General features: G+C 53.1%; 1 pseudogene; it reads right to left on the reverse strand.

Moving 5' to 3' along the window:
* Positions 1-9,501: 9,501 nt before the first annotated feature.
* Positions 9,502-10,358, reverse strand: LOC120405232 (annotated as a pseudogene).
* Positions 10,359-17,161: the final 6,803 nt, after the last annotated feature.

Here is a 17,161-nt window from a genome sequence, read left to right on the forward strand (position 1 = left end):
AGCTACTTTTGACTTCATTTCTTCCTCTGGGACTGTTTTCCCTTGCCTTTTCTTAAACATTTTAAATTTTCTTCAGCGAGCAGCACTGTCTGGTCCCTGGGACCCTCTTGTTGCTCCTGATTATATATATATATATATATATATATATATATTTTTTTCTTTTTCTGCTACCTTCACGGAGGCCAACAGATTTAGTTAACAATTTTACTTTTCCTACTACCCACCCGGGGGCCAGCAGGTTTTGTTAACAATTTTACTTTTCCTACTACCCACCCGGGGGCCAGCAGGTTTTGTTAACAATTTTACTTTTCCTACTACCCACCCGGGGGCCAGCAGGTTTTGTTAACAATTTTACTTTTCCTACTACCCACCCGGGGGCCAGCAGGTTTTGTTAACAATTTTACCTTTCCTACTACCTTCACGGAGGCCAGCAGGTGTTGTTAAAAATCTTATGAGCTCTTTATTTTCCTGCTACCCACACGGGGGCCAGCAAGTTTTGGTTAACCAAGAATAGAACCGTGCATTGTAGAGCCGGTTGTGTGAACACAGAATGGTTTACAATAAGTGAGGCAAAAATACCAATAATCCCCCTTTCGCTATTCTCCACCAAAATGTTATCCCTCTTAATAAGATCCTGCTGGTTTTTATTATATTGGTATAACATGCTGTGGGGGGAACTATGGAAAATCCCCCCCACAACCACAGTACCCTGGGCGGTTGCCCATCCATGAGGCCAGCCCTGCTCCTCCCCAACAGATTGCGCCCAGCCAGCAGCTGCTGCTCTCTGGCCACCCAGCTCTGAAGGCAGCGCCACCACCAGCAACAGCGCAGAAGCAAGAGTGACAAGAGCATGAGCCCACTACAATCGCTTTGTTAACTCCCCCATAGCCTCCTTTTGCATTGGGACCCCACACAGTTACACCACCATGAAATTTCAAATTTAAGTTTCTAAAACCATGAAATTTATGATTTTTTAAAATTCTATGACTGTGAAATTGACCAAAATTGACAGTGAATTTGGTAGGGCCCTGGCTATAAGAAAGGAAACAGATATGGAGTCCCAGTCCCACTCCACAGGCATATGGCTGAAGTTTATATTTCAAATGTTTTCTCTCTTTTGGCCACCTTCTCTGTATCTTTAATTGAAGGATAAAAAGTGTTTTAATGGGAGGTGCCAACAGTAACTTGAAATGAAACTGCTGGGCCACAGTCACCTATGTAATGTTGTAACAGTGTACAAAGGTATCGATAACATCGTCTCCCTTGTGGGCCCAAGACACCACAGAGCTACCCACACAACAGATGTTTAGCCATTTATCTCATGCTTGGCTAAAGTTCAAGGAAAGGAACTGGGCCCGGTTGGTACTTCCTATTGTTTCTGGTGTGAAGAGTGAAAGACACCACAACTGGTGACAAGGCTGGGAGCCTCACCCAGAGATGCGGTGAGACAGAGAGCGACTGTTAGGCAAGTGAAAGTTAAATGGCAACTGCACCTCTTTCAGATTTGACAGAGATGCTAGTGCTTATGGTTTGGGGGCAGTATTGGCACAAGCACAAAGGATTTGAGAGGATGGTGGTTTTGTTCAGCAAAAGTCTAGTTCTTCTGAGAGGGCACCACATGGAAGGAACTCCTGCAGTGGTTAAATCTAGAGAACATTTTCATCAGTATTTCTATGGGAGGAATTTTTGGTCAGGACAGACCATGCTGCCCTGCATTGGCTCTTTAGATTCAGGAATCCTGACAAAAAGCTTGCCATGTGGTTGGGAAAACTGCAGTGCTGTGATTTCCCATTCAAGCACAAGCCTGGCCATAAGCATAGCAATGCAGATGCCTTGTGTAGATGGCCTTGTTGGAGAGACTAAATGCAAACATTCCCTTAGCAGAAGAACAAACAATTGTTAGCTCACAGGGATGTGTGTACTAGGGAGTAGATGGTTGCCTCCTCTCATCCAATAATTTTCAGAATTGCACAAGTTCCATGTTCATCCACTGGAATAATGGAAGTGGGGTTGCAGAAATGGATGCCAAAGCAACTAGAAACTTCCCAAAGAAAGGACCCTGATGTCAGAATAATGTGTGACTGAAAAATCAATTTGCAAATAGAGCCACCCTGGAATGTAGTGGACCCTCACTATACCACTGTAAAAGCTTTCTGATTTGAGGTGAAAGATGGAATATTGTATAGGTGATGGGAGAAGCCAGAAGGTGATGGGTACAGGTATCATATGGTTGCACCAAGTACATGGACAAAGGAGGAATTTTCATTGGACAAGTAGCATTTCTATTGGGCAATGTAGTGGTCCATGGCCGTCCAGCTCTGCCTCACTTCATCAAACAGCCAAGTCATAGGGGCTTGTGAGTCTTTGGCCTAGACTCCTGGCTAGGCAGACAACAAGTAACGGTCTATAGCTCAGGCCCTTTGAGTGGGACAGAATCAGAAACAGTCTTCAGTCTAGCCTCCCGGCGAGGGCAGACAGTGACCACAGTCTGGGGTTCTGCCCCTCAGGGTGGGGCCACGTAATAAATAGTCTTTAGTCCAGGCCTCCTGGCTGGGCTGATGACCTGGACAGTCTCTTGGATCCTCCAGGTGGGGCACAGCAGGGAGCAGGCTATAGCCCAAAGCCTCCAGGCTAGGGCCAACAGCAAACGAGACAATATGGAGGGCTCACTACCTTCAGGCTGGGGCAAGCCACAGGTAAGGTGAAGGCCTTCCAGCCTAGTGAGTAGGCCACCACCTCAGGGGTGGGGTTGGCAGCAAGGGGTAGGGGCATCTGAGCCCATCCTACTCCACTGGGTCCCAGCCCAGGGCCCTAACAGTGGCGGATGATCCCGCCACTGGGTCAGTGGGGATCCTTCTGAAACATCTCTCAGCAATATAACGGGATTAATGTCTGAGTTCCCTGGGCTACTTCCTACCACCCTTCCTTGATGTGGCTCCATAGGTCCTTGGTCTCCAAGGGGTAGATAGCAGATAGCACTCCCAGCAATTCCTCACAGCAGTCAGTTTCCTTCGGGATCAGGGTGCTGCACAGCTCAATCCCTGATCTGGAGCTCCACAGCAAGGCAGAGACATCTGCCTCCTTCCCTGGCTCCAGCCCACCACTGTTGCCCCCCGGGGTTCCGCCCATTCCACCCCTCCCCCACTACAGCTCCTAAACCCCTTTTGCTCCTTTCTGCCCCCACCCCCACCCCTCAACTGTGGCCCCAGGACAGAAACTCTGTCAGCAGGGAGTGAGAGCACCTCCAGTTCCAGGGCCACGGGGGGCGCGGGTCCAGGTGCTGGGGCTTCCCCCGTTACCCCCTGCACTTCTGTTGGGGCCCAGGGTTGGGGCGCGGGGGCTTCTCCCACCCCACCCGCCTGGCGGTTCTGCCAGAGAGCGGGGTTGGGCCCAGGGGCTTCCCCCGCCGCTCCACAGCTTCTGCCAGGGACACATGGGGGTTGCTGGGGCTTCCCCCGCCCAGGGGCTTCTGCCGGGGACAGTGTCAGGAGCTGCTGATGGGGAGGGGGAGCTTCCCCCATCCCATGGCTTCTGCCAGGGCTGAGGTCAGGCCTGGGCCACTGTTGGGGGAGCTTTTCTGTTGGGGACGGGGTCAGGGGCCGCAGGTGGAGGGGGCGGTTCCACCTCCCCAGCATGGTCCTAGAGCCGGGGTAGGGTTGCCAAGTGCCCAGTTGCCAGAAAGCCCGGTCGAACAGGGACCCTGGTGGCTCCAGTCAGCACTGCTGACCGAGCCGTTAAAAGTCTGGTTGGCAGCACAGCGGGGCTAAGGCAGGCTCCCTGCCTACCCTAGCACCACGCAGCTCCCGGAAGCAGCAGCATGTCCCCCCTCCAGCTCCTATGCATAGGGGCAGCCAGGGGGCTCCACACGCTGCCCCTACCCCAAGTGCCAGTTCCACAGCTCCCATTGGCTTGCCCAGCCCAGAGCCCCTCCCATACTCCAAATCTCTCAGCTCAGAGCCCCTCCTGCACCCCTCATCCCTGGCTGCACACCAGAGCCCACATCCCCAGTCTGAGCCCTCATGCCCCCCCTACACTCCAGCCCCCTGCCCCAACCCGGAGCCCCCTCCCTCACCCTGAACCCCTCATTTCTGGCCCCAACCCAGAACCCACACCCCCAGTCCAGAGCCCTTCTGCCTTCCCATACCCCAACCCCCTGCCTCAGCCTGAAGCCCCATCCCATACTCCAAACCCCTCAGCCCCATCCCCCAGCCCAGATCCCCCTCCTTCACCCCAAACCCCTCATCCCTGGCCCCACCCCAGAGCCCACACCCCAAGCCGGAGCCCTCACCCCTTCCTACACCCCAACCCCCAAAGCCAGCCCAGTGAAAATGAGTGAGTGAGTGAGGGTGGGGAAAGCGCGCAACAGGGGGAGTGGGCGACAGAGTGAGTTGTGGGGGGAAGGCTCAGAGAAGGGCAGGGCCTCAGAGGAGAGGCAGGGCAGGGGGTGTTTGGTTTTCTGCAAGTAGAAAGTTGGCAACCCTGGGCCCGGGTCCTGAGTCAGACTGATTTGTGTATGGACGGGAAAGGGGGCTCGGGCTCAAATCTGAGTCAGACGCTGGGCTTAGCGTAGACCAGGGGTCTCCAACGCGGTGCCCGATTTTCGGCGGCATTTCGGCAGCGACGCCTCTGGATGACGCTGCTTGTCGGCGGCGACGCCTACTGACGTTGCCGCTTGGCAGCATTTCGGTGGATGCTCGTCCGCCGCCATGGTCCTCCGTTTCGGCGCCAGACGAAAAAGGTTGGGGACCACTGGCGTAGACGTACCCTGCCACAGCCAGGATGCCCATTGGGAACCATGTTTCAGACTTAAGGGAGCAAATCCTAACCTCCTGCATCGGTGCCATGGTCTCGGTCTCATCCCTGAGTTCACAGCAGCACCTGGTGGTGGCTTTCCATGTCATGTGCTCTAAGCAGCTACAGCTCCTAGTGGTATTTCCTGCCTGTGTTTAACCTCCCTGGGTGCCTTTGTGGTATTTCCCTTTTCTTACTGGTGTCAGGGGCCCTTTACAAGGCAAGAGCATCTGTGAACACCATTGAGAGGCTATTTGCTCCCCTTTGCAGCTCATTAAAAATGCTGTTCAACCAGAATGGGCCTAAACCTCTGGGGTGCCACCCCCTACAAGGCCATTTACCACCCTGCCGTCATAGGGGGACAGGGCTTGCCAGGCTGAATCAGATCACATCCAGCCCAGTAACCTGGCTCCCCGCAGCATCAGCTGCTTCAGCAGAAGGTCTCTAAACCTCTGCAGTGAGCAGTCATGGGATAATCTGCCTGACTCCAGGCTAAGGGTTTCTTTCCAGACCCCAGCCTGTTAGAGGTCAGCTCATTCTCTGAAGCATGAGGATTTATAGCCTTAATAAAACTCTTGGTTTCTTAACCTCCCCTGCCACTCGCAATTCTCTCCTTGTCCCTACGACTGTCCTGTTCTGTTTGGAATCTGGCTAAGCACTGGGCCCCAGGCGGCAGTGAGTCCCACAGATTATTATTGCTGCGTGTGTGGAAAAGCATTCCTTTTCTGTATTGCTTTGCTTTGTTTTGAATTTGATTTGATAGCAGCCTTCAACTACCTGAAGGGGGGTTCCAAAGTGGATGCAGCTTGACTGTTTTCAGTGGTGGCAGATGACTGAACAAGGAGCAATGGTCTCAAGTTGCAGTGGGGGAGGTCGAGGTTGGATATTAGGGGAAAATTATTTCACTAGGAGGGTGGTGAAGCACTGGAATGCGTTGCCTAGGAAGGTGGTAGAATCACCTTCCTTAGAGGTTTTTAAGGCCCGGCTTGACAAACCACAGAATCATAGACTATCAGGGTTGGAAGGGACCTCAGGAGTTCATCTAATCCAACCCTCTGCTCAAAGTAGGACCAATCCCCCACTAAATCACAAAGCCCTGGCTGAGATGATTTAGTTGGGGCTGGTCCTGCTTTGAGCTGGGGTTTGGACTAGATGACCTCCTGAGGTCCCTTCCAACCCTAATCTTCTATGATTCTTCTATGAATCTCTTGGGTTTGGCTAGAGCATATCTTCTGGAGAGGCACTCACAAGCTGGAGCATCCACTACTTTCCTTGGAAGTTTGTCCCAAGGTTAATCACCCTCACTGTTAAAAAAATTGGGCCATCATTTAATTCGAATGTGTTTGGCTTGAGCTGCCAGCCACTGGGTCTTGTTATGCCTTTCACGGAAATTAATACACCGTGCGGTCTCACTGTTTTTGTAGTCCACCATCCCTCTGTGTTCTCTTGCTGTCTCTTAATTGAGTGTCAGCTCTTTGGGGAAGAGATTGTTTGTTGTGAGCTTGCACAGTGCCTAGCGCAATGGAGTCCTGGTCCAGGCTTGGCACTACGATCATACAAATTATTACGACTATATAATGATGCTGATGCTGATGCTAGAATCCCAGCCTCATTGTCTTATCAGTTGTTCAGATTAAATACCTTATGTGAAGAAGAGATTCAAGCCTTTTGCCTCGGTGTGATAATGAGTGCACTATCTCCAAGGGTTTGACCAATGTGAGAAAACAACCATGTCACAAAACCATGATTTGAGCTGTGTGAATAACTCAGTCTGATTTTTTTGGACCACCGGCCAAATTGAAAAATCAAGGGGGAAAAATCATTTGGGGTGAACCAAAATGAATATTTTTCAAAGTAACAGAAAAGTCTAAAAACCTTAGCTTCAGGTCAAAAGAGACATTGTGTTTGACGGCCAACAACATGTTTCACGTGGGGAGTTTTTTTAAAACTCTTTTCAAAAATTAAAATTGAAGTAGAAGTCGAAACACAAAGTTGTTTCAAATTGAAAAATCAAAATGTTTCCTTTCAAAAATGTTCTGATTTGTTTCTGGGTTGGGGAGGGAGGGAATGTTTTGACCAAAACAGTTTGGCAAATTCAATATGAAATCATGAAATTAATCTGCATTTTTTAATTGAAACAAAAATTGAAAATGTTTTCCCTGCTCTAGCTACGATTTTGACACAGACCACAGCTATCAACATCCTCTGTTCCCATCATCTTCACCCATCTGTCTTCCCGGATTGTGACCCCCCTCCAAGAGTGACGAGAAGATGAGGAGGAATGAATGAATAATGCTGGCCAACTTCTTAACCACGCCTTTGTTTGTCTAGGACAATTCAAAAATAGACGTGCAAGAAGGGGGGGGGAAGGGGATGGATGGAGAACTGCAGGATATTAAGTGCCTGCCCTTTGGGATGTCTGCATGTAAAAGGTGATCACGAAGCAGCCTGATTGCAGTACTCATGGCATCCACTTAGATCAGCCCCCATTATGGGCTGTGGGCCAAATGCTTAACCCTCAAAGTTGCATGGCTCAGCCCCACTTCACAAAGCCTCTTATCCCTGGCTTCTCTGTGCTCCCTCACTTTGCTCTGTCCGTGCCTCAGTTTGCCCACTTGTAAAGTGGGTGAGGATAATGCTCCCAACATCCATAGGCACCTTTGAGATTCACTGAGGGATAGTATTATGGGGCAAGGCACACAACATTACAGAAGTCCGATGTGAATTAACAAAAATAGCAAACTCTAAATCTTTAGGAGCAATCTGCTAAGCATTCTTCTCGCTGAACAGAATCCCTCGCAAACTGAATACTATCAATAGATGTGTCTGCGTAATACAGTCAAAGTAAAACAGTCTGATGCAATGGCCACAACAACTTACAACAACCCAAGGAGTATGGAGGAAGAGAGGGACATATCTGAGCTATCTTTAAAAATGTCCAATTTTCGGCTACTTAAGCAAGCATTTTGTTGGTAACCCCCAGGCAAGACACAGAGAGGCTGACCTAGTCAATCAGACTGCAGGAAATTTGCCTGTCACATCTCTCCGCTAAAGAACTGAACATAACTAGGCTGCTTGACCGGCATGCTACTGGAATCCTGTGGCGGGGTGATGACTCACCGGTGTGGCGCCTCCTGCTGGTCATCCTGGGAATTAGCTCTTTCAGTCCAGAACGCCCTCTGCAGACCAGTGTCTCACCTGCCGCTGGCTCCCATGTCCCTCCCAGACCCCGGTGCCCCTCTACATCAGGGTCCTGTCCCCAGCAGCAACCCAGGGGAACCCCCAACCCTCTATCCCCACCTCACCTCAGTGGCTACTGCCAGTCACCATCGAGCCCCTGCTCCCTGGGGCAGACTGCAGTCTGTAAACCACTCATCATCAGCAAGGGGGGTTGGACCAGCTGCTTCTAACTACTCCCAGGCTACACTTCCATACCCACACTACATTTCCTGGCCTTTAGCAAGGCCTGCAGGTTTTTCCAGGCTGGAGCTCCCCAGCTCCTCTGGCCTTCCCCCAGCCCTGCTGCACTCTAGGTACCCTGCTCAGCTCCCTGCAGCCAGGTCCATCTTTCTCTCTCAGCTCCTGGCTCACAGCCCTTTTATAGGGCCAGCTGTGGCCTAATTGGGGTGTGGCCCAACTGTGGCTGCTTCCCCCAATCAGCCTTTTCTTCTCGGCTTTCAGCCCCAGCCCTCTCCAAGGACCTTTAACCCTTTCACAGGAGCAGGGTTACTGCCCCGCTACAAATCCATTGACTTATTTCCCAGACAGAGCATCACGCGTTTATCAGCAATCAGCCTTGGCATTCCCTTTCCCATGGATCACTTCCATATCATAATCCTGGAGCACCAAACTCCATCTTGGCATCGTGGTATTTGCCCCATTCATTTGATGTGGCCAAGAGAGTGGGGAGCGGTCAGCATCCACAGTGAAATGTCCTCCAAAAAGGCAGGGCTGTCATTGGCTGAGAGCCCCCCCATGGCCAAACATTCATTTCCCCCATCTCTCTTTTCGCTATACCTTTTCCGAAAGGGCATAAGACTTCACTCTACAATACTTAATTCAACTGCTGTGTTCTGGGAGGGGCTCTATTATAGGGGGGAGGGATAGCTCAGTGGCCTGAGCAGTGGCCTGCTAAATCCAGGGTTGTGAGTTCAATGCTTGAGGGGCCCATTTAGGGAACTGGGGCAAAAATCTATCAGGGGATTGGTCCTGCTTTGAGCAGGAGGTTGGACTAAATGAGGTCCCTTCCAACCCTGATATTCTAGATATCTACCATAAGTAGCATATCTGGTCCTCATCACCATAGTATCTAAGCATCTCCCAACACCCCACATGAGGTGAGGAAGTACTTTTTCACATGTGGGGAATTCAGATACAATAAATCTAAGTGACTCACTAAAGACCACACTGGGACACTGTGGTGGGAGCAGGAAATTGTATCCAGGTCCCCAAAGCCCTAGGCCACCACCCTAACCTCAGGCCCATCCTACCTGCCTGCTTTCACACTACTCTTCCAGACTGTTAAGTAACAGCAGACAATTCTGATGCAAGTGTCATAAGTCCCATTTATACCAGCCACCCTTGGAAGTGGGACCTGGCTTTCCCTCTATCCAGCCATAGACAGAGAACACCCTTATGTACTTCCAGGACAGAATCTCCTCCACCACCACCCCCCGCATGATTATGGCCTTAGCCATGGTTCCCTGACTTCCTTGCTCCTCAGGCAGTAGATCAGGGATTCAGCATGGGGGTCACCACTGTGTAGAAGATGGAAACCATTTTGTCCTGCTCTGGAGAGTGGGCGGACCTGGGCCACATGTACATGAAGATGGCCATCCCGTAGAACAGGGCCATGGCCATCAGATGGGAGGCACAGGTGGAGAAGGCCGTCCACTAGCCCTGGAGGGAGCAGATCCTCAGGACAGCAGTGACATAGGTGGCCAGGATAAAGGAGAAGGGGATGAGCAGGGTGAAGACGTCCCCACTGAAGATAACAGTCCCGTTGTAGCTGGTGTCGGCACAGGCCAGCTGCATCACCGCCAGCATCTCGCAGAAGAAGGGGTCTATCTGGTTGGGGCCTCAGAAAGGCACCGACAGGCTGAAGATAGGCACGACGGAGAGCAACAAGCCAACCAACCATGAGCAAGCCACCAAGGCGATGCAGGCCCTGAGGCTCATGACCTCCATGTAGTGCAATGGGAGGCACACCACCATGTAGCAATCGTAGGCCATGACAGCCAGCAAGAGGCACTCATTAATCCCGCAGGACAACGCCATGTACATCTGCCCCTTGCAGCCGATGTAGGAGATGGCCCTGTGCCAGACATCAGGCTGTGCAGCATGCCAGGCATAGCAGATGTCCAGGAAGGAGAGGCTGCTGAGGAAGAAGTACTTATGGGTGTGGAGGTGCAAATCGAGACGGATCACCCCAATGAATACCATGTTGCCAGGTGGGTGACCAGGTAGGAAGCAAGGAACAGAGCCAGGAGCATGGCCTGCACAATGGGCCAGCTGGAAAGGCCCAGCAGGATGAACTCGGTCACTAGTGTTTCGTTCCCCTTTCTCATGCTGCCAGTGGCCCACTGCCTGTGTGGAGGAAAGGGAAAGATGGAGAAACACTCTCAGGGCCCTGTGCTGCTGCTGAATCCACACCTCGCTCTGCACGATCTGAGCTCCCAAGTGGAAACAAAACATTCTCCAAGCCTTTGTATTTGCAGAGAAATTTTCCCACTATTAAACAGGGGAAGCCTGCCTGACTCTGCAGATGGTCCTCCTTGATATTTATACATGATAATCATGCCAATCAAACCTAGCTCTTCTATCGTGCTTATGAGCCAGGGACATTTTGTTGCCAATTGGCAGGCAGTGTAAAGTTTTACAAGGATTCCCTGGGTCAGATGTATGGGTATTAAGTGGCATATGAGGTCTCTACCAAGAGCCAGTATTCCACTGATCATCATAAGCATTGCGGACTGTTTGTATGGATAATGTTTACGGAATATGTAGCTGTGCTGAAAATTAGGTTCTCAAGGTCTAAGTTAAGGCAGATTCACCAGAAGATGGTAAACCTGCTCCTGACAGGTAGGAAGGGACACTTTTCTCTCCTTGGTGTGCATTGTGTAATGTCTGCTTCACAATGGAGGCCTGTCTACAGACTGAGCCGAACGCTAATCAAGAGACGGTGCAATCGACAAGAAAGAGGCACACAGGAAAAAACAGCCAGTGGGAGGTGTCCAGTTTATGAATAAAGGCAATGGAGTGTAACTGGGACCACGGAGAGACATCCAGGATCTTTTCCACTGATGGGACAAGCTGACAGTCTGACTTGCCTCCTGAACGGACGATCACAGCCAGGCCTGAGCTTTTGCTCTGTAAGATAGGCAGTAACTAGTTCAGTCCATCTAGGTTCTAGAATGAGACAAGCCACACAAGATCTGGTACATAACCCTCTGGAACAGGGCGGGAGCAGACGTTATTCCGAAGGGTAGGCGACAGTATCAATAAAGCCTTTTATGAGTCAAAATAGTCAACAGCTCTTGGGACTTTTCATCAACGTGCATCTGTAAATATGCCTGACTCAGATCAATCTTACTGAACTTTTGTCCCCCAGCCAGGCCTGCGAAGAGGTCATCGATGCGGGGAACCGGATATTGCTCTGCACACAACACTGGGTTGACAGTGACTTTAAAATCACCGCAAATCCGGAGGGAGCCATCTTTCTTCACTATTGGAACAATAGTAGTGGCCCATGGGCTATGGGTAACTGCTATTAGGACTCCATTGGTCACCAGGCGCTCCAGGTCCGCTTCAACTTTTGGCCTGATGGCATATGGCACAATTTGGGCTTTCAGATATTTTGGTGGACTGTCAGGTTTAATGTTCAATATCACAGTGATTCCCATCATACTTCCCAGATCCTCTCCAAAAACAGCAGCATGTTTACTTAGTATAGGGGTTAGACTGGTTTCTTCTTTAGTCATTCAGTGCACTTCTGCCCAGTTCAGCTGAATCTTCCCAAGCCAATACCTACCCATTAAGGCTGGGTAATTACCTCTCACCACAAACAGTGGCAATTTTGCAGCCTGTCCATTGAGCTCCACTTTAACCTCAATAGTGCCCAACAGGGGCACAGCTTCTCCCGTATACGTCTTCAGAACAGTTTTTGTTGCCTTAAGCGGAAGATGCTGTAGCTTTTCTTTATACACAGTCTCGGAGACCTGCGAGATGGCTGCACCGGTGTCCAGTTCCATGCATATAGGTTTGCCGTCCAACAATAGGGCTACCCAGTATTCATGTGAGCCCACTGCCAAAGACAAAACATGCAGTGGCACTTCCTCTTGCAATGAGGTGTCACCTTGATCATCCTGGGTCTGCTCTAGGGTATGCAGGGTCCCCTTTTTGTTGGCCAGACCACAGGCCTCTTTTTCTTTTGTTTACAGGCACACTCAATCTGTCCCTTTTTGCCACAATGTCGACACACCAGGTCCTTACACCAGCATTCTGATGCCTGGTGACCCGGCTTACCACAGCGGTAACATTCCTGACTCTGCACAGATTTGTGGGTAGGTTCTTGTGACACTTTTTGCACCCTAGGGGATGCACCGATGTATTGCACCTCCTTTGTAGCCAGTTCCATGGAGACTGCAATATCAACAGCCTTCTGAAAGGTAAGCTGAGCCTCTGTCAGTAGGCGCTTCCGTATAGCTTCACTGTACAGGCCACACACTAACCTGTCACGTAGGGCATCATTTAACATCTCTTTAAATTCACAGTGTTCTGCTAGTTTTTTTAAAAAATTGCTACAAACTGTACAACTGTTTCATCTTCTTTTTGGTCTCTTTTGTGAAACCTATATCTTTCAGCAATTACCAGTGGTTTTGGGGGAAAATGGGACCCCAGGATTTCCACAATGTCACTGTAAGATTTGGTCTCAAGCTTAACAGGGTGTAGTAAGCTGCATAGCAGGGAGTAGCTTTTAGCCCCTACAACACTTAAGAATATTGGCACCTTCTTCGCTTCTGTAAAAGACGGTTACTCACCTGTAGTAACTGTTGTTCTTCGAGATGTGTTGCTCCAATCCATTCCAGTTAGGTGTGCGCGCCGCGCGTGCACGGCATCTCAGAACTTTTTACCCTAGCAACCCCGGCGGGCCGGCTGGCGCCCCCTGGAGTGGCGCCGCTATGGCGCTAAATATATACCTCAGCCGGCCCGTCCGCTCCTCAGTTCCTTCTTGCCGGCTACTCCGACAGTGGGGAAGGAGGGCGGGTCTGGTATGGATTGGAGCAACACATCTCGAAGAACAACAGTTACTACAGGTGAGTAACCGTCTTTTCTTCTTCGAGTGATTGCTCCAATGCATTCCAGTTAGGTGATTCCCAAGCCTTACCTAGGCGGTGGGGTCGGGGTGAGACGTGGCGGAGTGTAATACCGCAGAGCTGAAGGCTGCGTCATCTCGAGACTGCTGCACCAACGCGTAGTGGGAGGCGAAGGTGTGGACCGAAGACCAGGCGGCCGCTCGACAGATGTCCTGGAGCGGAACATTGGCCAGGAAGGCGGCCGACGAGGCGTGCGCCCTTGTCGAGTGAGCGGTGAGGCGGCATGGCGGCACGCGAGCAAGCTCGTAGCAGGTCCGAATACATGCAGTGACCCAGGAGGAAATTCTCTGGGAAGAGACCGGCTCACCCTTCATGTGGTCGGCGACGGCGACAAACAACTGGGTCGAACGCCGGAAAGGCTTCGTCCACTCGACGTAAAAGGCAAGCGCCCTGCGGACGTCCAGGGTGTGAAGCCGTTGTTCCCGAGGCGAGGCATGCGGCTTCGGGAAGAAGACCGGGAGGAAGATCTCCTGGTTGAGGTGGAAGGCCGATACCACCTTAGGGAGGAAGGCCGGATGTGGCCGAAGCTGTACCTTGTCTGCATGGAAGACGGTGTAAGGTGGGCCCACTGTTAGTGCGCGAAGCTCAGAAACTCGTCTTGCGGATGTGATGGCGACGAGGAAAGCTGTCTTCCAGGAGAGGTAGAGTAGCGAACAAGTGGCCAAGGGCTCGAAGGGGGGACCCATCAGCTTGGCCAGGACGAGGTTCAAATCCCAGGTCGGGGCAGGACGCCGCACCGGTGGGTACAAGCGGTCCAGGCCTTTAAGGAAGCGGGAAACCATCTGGTTGGAGAAGATGGACCGACCTTCCAGCGATGGACGAAAGGCAGACACTGCTGCCAGGTGAACCTTCAATGAGGAGACTGCAAGACCTTGCTCCTTAAGGTACCAAAGGTAGTCGAGGATGGTAGGTACCGGAACTACGAATGGATTCAGACTTCGCTGATCGCACCAAAGCGCGAACCTCTTCCACTTCGCGAGGTAAGTGGAGCGAGTGGAAGGCTTTCGACTTTCAAGTAGGACTTGCTGAACTGCCGCGGAACAGCCCCTCTCCGCGTGGGTCAACCACTCAGGTACCAAGCTGTAAGATGGAGGGACTGCAGGTTCGGATGGCGGAGTCTGCCGAAGTCCTGGGTGATGAGGTCCGGCCACGACGGGAGAGGGATGGGGTCCCGAACGGAGAGCTCGAGCAGCAGGGTGTACGAGTGCTGCCTCGGCCAGGCCGGCGCTATGAGAATGACGTGGGCTCTGTCCCTCCGAAGCTTCAGGAGCACTCGGTGCACGAGCGGAACTGGAGGGAAGGCGTAGAGGAGGCGATCCGTCCAGGGGTAGAGAAAGGCGTCGGACAGGGAGCCTGGCGAGCGACCCTGGAATGAACAAAACCGGTGGCACTTCCTGTTCTCCCTGGAGGCGAATAGGTCTATCTGGGGAAACCCCCACCTCCGGAAGATTGTGTGGACGACATCTGGACGGAGGGACCACTCGTGTGATAGGAACGACCTGCTGAGCCGGTCGGCCAGCGTGTTCTGCACTCCCGGAAGAAAGGACGCTTGCAGGTGAATGGAGTGGGTCACGCAGAAGTCCCACAGGAGCATCGCCTCCCTGCAGAGGGGGGAAGAGCGTGCTCCGCCCTGCTTGTTCACGTAGAACATTGCTGTCGTATTGTCCGTGAATACTGTCACACATCGGCCTTGCAGGTGGGGGCAGAAAGTTTGGCAGGCTAGACGGATCGCTCGCAGCTCGCGAACATTGATATGCAGGGCGAGCTCCTGGGTCGACCAGAGGCCTTGGGTGTGGAGAGCGCCCAAGTGGGCCCCCCAACCGAGTGCCGAGGCGTCCGTGGTGAGCGTGGCGGACGGGCGCGGAGGGTGGAACGGGATCCCGGCACACACGATCTCCGGGTCGAGCCACCATCGGAGGGACTCGAGGGTCGCTCTGGAGATCGTCACCACCATATCGATCGGGTCTCGATGCGGCCGGTACACCGACGCGAGCCAGGACTGGAACGGGCGGAGGTGGAGCCGCGCGTACGCGGTCACATACGTGCAAGCCGCCATGTGGCCCAGGAGGCGGAGGCAGGAGCGCACCGTCGTGGTCGGGAAGGTGACTAGGTCCATGATGAGGGTGACCATCGTCTGGTGGCGGGCGCGAGGGAGACAGGCCCTGGCTATGGTGGAGTCGAGGACCGCTCCGATGAACTCCACGCGCTGAGAAGGAATCAAAGTGGACTTCTCGACGTTGATGAGGAGGCCGAGCCGCCGGAAGAGGGACCGGATCTCTGCCATCTGGCCCATCACGAGTTGTCGAGATTGTCCGCGAACCAGCCAGTCGTCTAGATACGGGTACACGTGGATCTGACGACGGCGGAGGGCTGCGGCGACCACCGCCATGCATTTGGTAAAGACCCTCGGTGCGGTGGAGAGACCGAATGGCAACACAGCAAACTGGTAGTGGGTGTTGCCGACCACAAATCGGAGGTAACGTCGATGAGGAGGATAGATGGCGACATGGAAGTAAGCGTCCTTCATGTCGAGGGCGGCAAACCAATCTCCCGGATCCAGAGAGGGAATGATGGTCCCCAAGGTGACCATGCGAAACTTGGGCTTGAGCAGGAACTTGTTCAGCTCGCGAAGGTCCAGGATAGGACGTAGCCCGCCCTTCGCTTTGGGGATAAGGAAATAACGGGAGTAGAATCCCCTGCCCCGCCTGTCTTGAGGCACTGCTTCTATGGCACCCACGCTCAACAGAGTCTGGACCTCTTGTAAGAGGACTTGCTCGTGAGAGGGGTCCCTGAAGAGGGACAGGGAGGGTGGGTGGGAAGGCGGAGGCGAAACAAATTGAAGGCGGTATCCCGACTGGACTGTTTGCAGCACCCAGTTGTCCGTTGTCAATTGGGACCACGCCGAAAAGAAATGGGAAAGGCGGTTGTAAAATAAGGGGGTAGGATCCAGTAGGGAGAGAGATGGGCCGTCCTCGAGCGTCCCATCAAAAAGCAGACTTGGCCCCCTGGGGAGCCTTGGACGAGGCCTGCCCCTGGTTCCGCCGATTGCCTGACGGGCGACGGCGGTTCTGGGCCGGTCGCCGGCTAGCATACGGCCGATAGCGCTGTTGGTAGCGGGAGGGTTGCGGCCGGAAGGGTCTGCGCTGTGTCGCCGGCGTGTGCATCCCGAGCGTACGGATGGCTATGCGACCGTCCTTCAGGGTCTGGATCCGAGAATCCGTCTTTTCGGAAAACAGACCCTGGGTGTCGAAAGGGAGGTCCTGGAGAGTATACTGCACCTCTGGCGGCAGGGTGGAGGATTGCAGCCAGGAGATGCGCCTCATCGTCACGCCGGATGCTAAGGTCCGAGCCCCGGAGTCCGCGGCGTCGAGGGCGGCCGTGATAGAGGACCTGGAGGACTTTTTTCCCTCGTCCAACAAGGCCGAGAACTCCTGGCGAGATGTTGATGGCAGGAGCTCCGTGAACTTCGCCAGGGACGTCAGGATGTCAAAGACGTACCTGGCGAGAAGGACCATAATGTTCGCAATCCGCATTTGTAAGCCCCCTGCGGAGTAGACCTTACGGCCGAGCAGGTCCATGCGTCGGGCGTCCTTGGACTTGGGCGCAGGGGCAGGTTGGCCGTGTCTCTCGCGGTCGTTGACGGATTGAACGACCAGGGAGTCCGGGGTTGGGTGGGAGTAGAGGTACTCATAGCCTGTTGGGGGGGCTGAGTACTTACGCTCGACCCCGCGTGCTGTGGGTTGAATGGAAGCGGGGGTCTGCCAGAGCGTAGTGGCGTTTTTTTGAATTGTCCGCACGAAGGGCAATGCCACTCGGACGGGAGTGTCCGCGCCCACCACATTGGTGATTGGGTCCTCATCCTCTTGGACCTCCGCGACGGGGAGACCCATGGCCGCCGCCACTCGGCGAAGCAGGTCCTGGAAGGCCCGAAGGTCAATGGGCGGGGGTTCGTTGGCCGCAGCACCTGCCACCGCCTCGTCCGGCGAGGACGATGA

The sequence above is a fragment of the Mauremys reevesii genome, linkage group 4, assembly GCF_016161935.1.
Source record: "Mauremys reevesii isolate NIE-2019 linkage group 4, ASM1616193v1, whole genome shotgun sequence".
In the NCBI taxonomy this organism is placed as follows: Eukaryota; Metazoa; Chordata; order Testudines; family Geoemydidae; genus Mauremys; species Mauremys reevesii.